A 6,000-nucleotide genomic window follows, 5' to 3' on the forward strand; every position below is an offset into this window, starting at 1 on the left:
CAGCGGTTGTTAGATCGGCTTCGAAAAAGGTTCTCTCCAGGGGATATTGGTGAACAATAAGCTGCTCTTTTCTCTAGCGGTAGTCAGATTTCTGGTTACCTTTCGGAGGAGCTTGATAAGATCTGTTTGCTGAACAGTGGAAGCAAATTTACGAGCACATGGAGCAGATGATCAGTGGTAGTGGACGTCAGTGTGACACGCTAGAAATAAAGCCGAAAAGATAGGTAATATGACCTAAATTGTGGTGTAGGAATTTAGTGAAAACCAATACCTTAGCTTTGCGCAGAACTGGGAAGCATAACTTGTCGTAAATTATTATCATTTCGATACCCTATACGGTGTCGGGGAAGAACTTGTAAACGGTCACAAGTTCTTCGGTGGTCTAATGAAGTGTATTAACGGTAGGCTCTTCATCCATATTGAGGAGTAGCTTATAGGCGAAAGGGGTACTTCACTATGATTCCCAATGGTTTAACATATTGTGAAGCTTGGGGCCTTCATATCGTGGGAAGATGTGAAGAGTTCCGTTGCCAGATTTTCTTACTCCCAAGGATTTATACCTCACTGTTCTATGTAGGGCAATTTAATATCATAACAGTAGCAGTTTAATCTTCTTCCATGCTTAGTCAACATGTTGGGTCTCCAGTATAGACACTCGCTATATGCGGATGCTTCTACGGAGAACAATTGTATCTGAATAGAGCCAAGAGAATTCCTTCGAAACAATCCCCTTCTCTAGAGCTGTATAAATAAGTACCAGTCGAACCATAAATTGATATATCTCCCACATACTTTCAGTTCTTCTTGTGACAAAGAGTGCTGTTGAACTTTATTTATTACTTATTTGAAATATTTGTTCCAATTGAGTTTTCTGCACAATATCACTCTTAAATGCTTGACACGATTTGATAGTTTAAGCTACTCTCCAAAAGTTGATAGGTGCTCGAAATTTGTTAAGCTTTTGCTTTTTGACGCAGACCAAGTGACTGGTATTGTAGGGTTTTGCCGGGAGATTATATTGATCAAACCAGATTTCCACCAAATGCTGAGCTTCCAGAATGCGCTCTGAAAGTGAAGTTTTCCCATAATAAGTATACTAATATCATTAGCGTATCCTTGGGAATAATCTCCTGCACTACTTTGTGAGACCAGCAGCTCGCTTACTATATTGTATTACAGTAACGACCTCTTTATTGTTGAAAGTAGCTTTAATCCTTGACACCAGCCAATCTAATGTTTCTAAACAAGATTTTCCTGGTTAGTACGCATGGAGATCGAATTGCAGAAAGTAGTACTTCATTCTTTCCTTCATGTGTTTCTCAAACAACTTTTGCTAAGTTTCAAAAGGCAAGAGGATCTGCTGTTTGCTGGTCTTCCTGGGCGATTTAAGATTTTTTGTCATGGTTTTTTACACGTTTGCCTATGTTCTTGAAGACTATTTGAGAGAACTCAAGGTAAACTTTCCAGTTCCTGAGTTCAAGAACCTTCAGCTTGTCATCATTGATTCCATCTCCTCCCAATGCCGACACACACAATGGGACAACATCCACAGAGTGAGTAGCACTATATTAGCGCGAAGCCCATTTCTAGGACTTGCGTACACAGAGCGCGGTCGCGTTCTTTGTTATTAGGGCTTTATTTAACAATCTACACTGCCTGTGGGCAAATTGCGAGAGAAGTTCATTTTAAAAGAAGAGAACCAGAGACCACGCTGTTTGCACGCTGGTTATCAGCGTCTTGTGAAGCGCAGATTTTGATTAGTATACCTTTAATCAGGTAGCTGTCCGTGAATTGAGTTTTAGTGGACGAGGGCTCATACCTACATTCCTCAGATGCCTTTTGGATATCTTCATTCTTAGATCTTATAAATGTACTTTTTAAAGTGTAGCCGTCTTTGCGCAGCGTCTCTTATTCTAGTTGTACCATTTTCGTTGCACTTCAAGTTTCATTGTGATGTTGGACAAGAGGATTTTAGAAAATTTCTTCATTTTCTCCTTATTCCACATGTAATAAAGTAACCGTGCTTACCGCAGAGTTGTGTCGAGTCGGATATCTGCAGGAAATGGTAGTGAATAAGCCTTATAAAAACTTGAAAACATCACTGGCGGCTAAGCCATGTAATCATGTCTTAATGGAGTTATGGAAACAGTTAATTACCACGAATTATTGGACTGTCATAATTTCCTTTTCATTATTAATTAGGATTTCATCATTAATTAGTCTACAAGTCATACATCATACTGACTAAGAAAGATGCCTCTTTCTCTTGAAAAAAGAACGAAATTGAACTTTTTTTGGACCAGTTAATTCATTGGAGGTACTTCTTAGCCATTGCTCTTCATGCAACTTTTTTAAAAACTTTCATTTGGGAGTAAAATTATTAATTGTAAACTCTGGGTTCAAAAATGCTCAATTACTTCTATTTTGCAAGTTTCGATGATAGCATCCGCCAACAAGAAACTTTGGTATGCCCTTGGACGTTCGGAATTTTTTTCCGATTTAAGATGTCTTTTTCTGCTCCACAAGCTCAGATTATCTAGCAGAGTATTTACCATGACTATCAGGGTCTGATTTTAAAGGTTGATCTGTACAGGTTACTAGATGAAATAGCCGGTATTTTCTTCTTGCAGCGAGCACGTTTAAATTCAAAGGAGAGTTTTTCATTGGAAATGTAAATCCATTGATACGGCTTCCTGACAAATAGATCCCGGCTCAAAGCGCTTCCAATTACTAAATGAAAGAAATTTCCTTTAGTAATTCCGAATAATTTCTTGCTAAAAATTTGCTAAATTGTCCCAAAGTTCTTTCCAGAGAAGCTTGCGCCATCATCAAAAGTTTTATATCAACCGCACTTAGCACATTTTCTCTCAAAATTCAACCCAAAATTTGAATAGTAAAGGACAAAGATGCCTTTCTGCTACTTATTGCAGGCAGCTCTCTGTGAAACATCCAAAGAACGCCTCCAGCCAATAATTATAAATTCACAACACTCGAAATAAATATTTGTGAATACGGCATGAAAGAACGTCAGACTTCTATCTCACTGAAAACACAATAACATTCAAACCTGCCACTAGATCTTCACTACCTTCTTCTCCAACCTCTCATTTTGCAATTGAAATTGTTTCGTCGTTCTACTCCAGTGTTTCTTGCAAATTCAATTTTCGTCCTTAGAACCAGGTCACAGCAAGTCGACATATTTCCCTAACTAAATCCAGTAAGGAGGAAGGATAAATGCGATAAACGTTTATACAATAGAAAAATATCTCAAGTATTTTAACCTCTCGCAAATTCAAACAAAAGTAAATTCCAAGGAACCTAGTTAAGTCCACCCTTTTTCAGTTCTCTGAATAAAATCTTTTCGCATTCAATCTCCATAGCATTTAAATTGGAAGGAAAGCTTCATAAGCGTTCGCTTGGTACAACTTACCAAGTCTCTTTATGTCCCTGTTTTGTAAGAAAAATGTCAAGTAGTATCTATTTGCGGAGCATAAACGAATTGTTAAATACAACCCCCGAGAAAGCAAAAAAGGATAAGAGCCCTTCAGAGCAAGAGTCAATTCTTCTTTCATGTATTTTCCGATTCCTGACTATTTCGTTCTTTGCCCTTACTTAGGTCTTTTGGCAATTACGATACCGAACCGAAACTTGTACGTAAGAGTATAAATAATGATTCCTGCCAATCTGAAAGGATTTCGCTCTCCTGGAATTCTCTGAATTCCTCCAGTGAGAAGTTATTATGGTTGTTTTCCTAGCGTCAAACACCAGATGTACGTTGAATTCAACACTAAGTTAGCAAATTATATTTTCAAATAAGAAACTGCGGAGACAAATGTGTAAATAAATTATTTTTATTGAAATCAAAAGAAGCTTTAGGAGAAAACGAACTATGTGAGTAAATTATATAAAAACCGAACATTATGTGTTACTACCTTAGAAAGTGAAACTTTGTTAATTACGCAGAGGATTGTTAGTGCTGACGGACAAGATTTTATACTATTTCAATTAGCAAATACACAAATTTGAAATAAAATGGAAAGTGGCAAAAAGAACGGGCCCGAATGTGGATTAAATAAAAACTAGGCGCAACGCCGCATCTAAAAGATAAACTGAATAAGATTAAGTTTTTACTGAAGTCAAAGAAACATTTATTCAAAAGATATGCTGGACGACTGATCTTAATTGGAGGCGTCAGCGAACGTTCTACTAAATATTCTGGTGAAAATGAATAGCAGTAAATAAGAAAAGACGAATTTACAGATTTAGGTTCTTTTGCGTCTTTTATAATGAACGAAACGACGATAATAAAGCTGAAAAATCTAAGAATAAATCTAAACTTCGCCATATTGTTTCTATTTGAGAGTAAGATAGACTAGGATAAATTGCATATTTACGAACGGATAAATGATAAAATTAAAAAAATTGTAAAGTTGTTTAATTGAAATTTATATATACGTACATCTATTGTAAAATTTATTGAAATTAAAATTAATAACTGTACATAGTCAGTGTAAAATTTCCAAGTTTAAAAAAAATGATGAAAAATTTAAAAATAAAAAACAATTAAAATATTTAGTGCTTTTTTATTTTCGGCTAAAATCAAATCCCTTATGATGGTCGATTGTTCTAGCGTTACTGTTAGTGTTAGCATATTTTGACTATTGCCTATTTCTAAAATCAATTCCGAAGTTTTGAATTCGAAAGTTGCAATTAAGGCCTTCAGTTTAATACGTCACACGACCATATTTAGGAAAAAAATGTGTGATCTACCTTAAATTCAACGCTACACGATGCCATTGGTCGCACGTGTGGTTGAGAGTTCCAACCTAGTGGAAACTCAATTAGACAGATGGATAGAGAGACAGACAGTCCGTGCGATCCCCCATCAAGCATGAACCTTCTGCATGGTGGCTTCCCCACCAAAACGGTTATTATTGTTCAGACTAGCATTTGCCACTTCCACGGACGAGGTTCTGAAGTACATGAAAAGCACTGGCTCACTGTCATTATTGTTTTGTGATAAAGCAACAAAAGACAACAACCCCGATCTAGTGACAGCTTTTTTTTTAACTTACTTATCCCCACGAATATGACTCGATCGGCAATGTTTCTTTTGGGAATCCTGGCTTGGCAAGAATGCACTATCCGGAGCTCCACAAAAAGTATTTCACTTCCCGCAGCGACAGGGACCGGGCTGCGTTACAGGGGTTTTCCCTTTCTTCCTTTGTGGAGATTTCAACCTCCCCATGCTCAACTGGCCTAATCATCCTAGCCTTCCAATTCCTTCCAACAACCTCTCCCATTCTTCCCTCCCACTTTCTTCCTTTATGTATACTTGCTCTGCCCTGAATTTCAATACCGCCAAAAACTCCTTGGGCCGCACTCTCGATCCATTCCTTTCTAACCTCCCCGAGCGCTATCTCTATTTCCTAGCACATCCCCGTATGTAAAAACCGACGCTCACCATCCCGCGGTTGAAGTTGAAGTGGAGCTCCCTCGTTCAAAACCCAAAACCAAGCGTAAACCCACTAAGTTCAACTTCCGCAAAGCCAATTTTGACGGTCTGAACTCAGCTTTAGCGTCTTTCAACTGGGTACATATATTAAGTAATTCATCGTGTGATCAAGTTCATAGCACCTTCTACAATATCCTCTCTGATCTCCTCTCCTGTTATGTCCCTTCTTCCCCTCCCTGCCTACGTTCGTACCCAACTTGGTTCACAACGGAACTTCATATTAACATTCGCTTGAAATATACACTGCGGAAGAAGTTTCGGGCTTCTAAAAATGACGCCGACCTAGCTCACTTTAAGGCTATACAATCTACTGTGAAGTCAATGGGCAGAAAAGCGCGTAAAAGGTACTTATTGAGCGTCGAAGCCGCCCTTGCCCGCGGTAACTTAAAACCCTTTTGGTCTCATGCTCGCAACTCTCGTAATCCAACTCAATCTCTCCCTTCTTCTATTAGCTTCGCTGACTCCACTGCCAACTCCCCACAGCA

General features: G+C 38.2%; 1 protein-coding gene across 4 annotated transcripts in view; it reads left to right on the forward strand.

Annotated features, from left to right (window-relative positions):
* The window catches only part of LOC119654863 (nephrin), a 339,369-nt gene extending 334,818 nt beyond the window's left edge, over positions 1–4,551 (forward strand). For all 4 annotated transcript variants that reach the window (XM_038060449.1, XM_038060450.1, XM_038060452.1 and 1 more), the window contains one exon: positions 3,617–4,551. The gene's annotated coding sequence lies outside the window, so the exon portion shown is untranslated. The remainder of the gene's footprint in view (positions 1–3,616) is intronic.
* The last annotated feature ends 1,449 nt before the right edge of the window (positions 4,552–6,000 follow it).

The sequence above is a fragment of the Hermetia illucens genome, chromosome 4, assembly GCF_905115235.1.
Source record: "Hermetia illucens chromosome 4, iHerIll2.2.curated.20191125, whole genome shotgun sequence".
Taxonomy (NCBI): domain Eukaryota; kingdom Metazoa; phylum Arthropoda; class Insecta; order Diptera; family Stratiomyidae; genus Hermetia; species Hermetia illucens.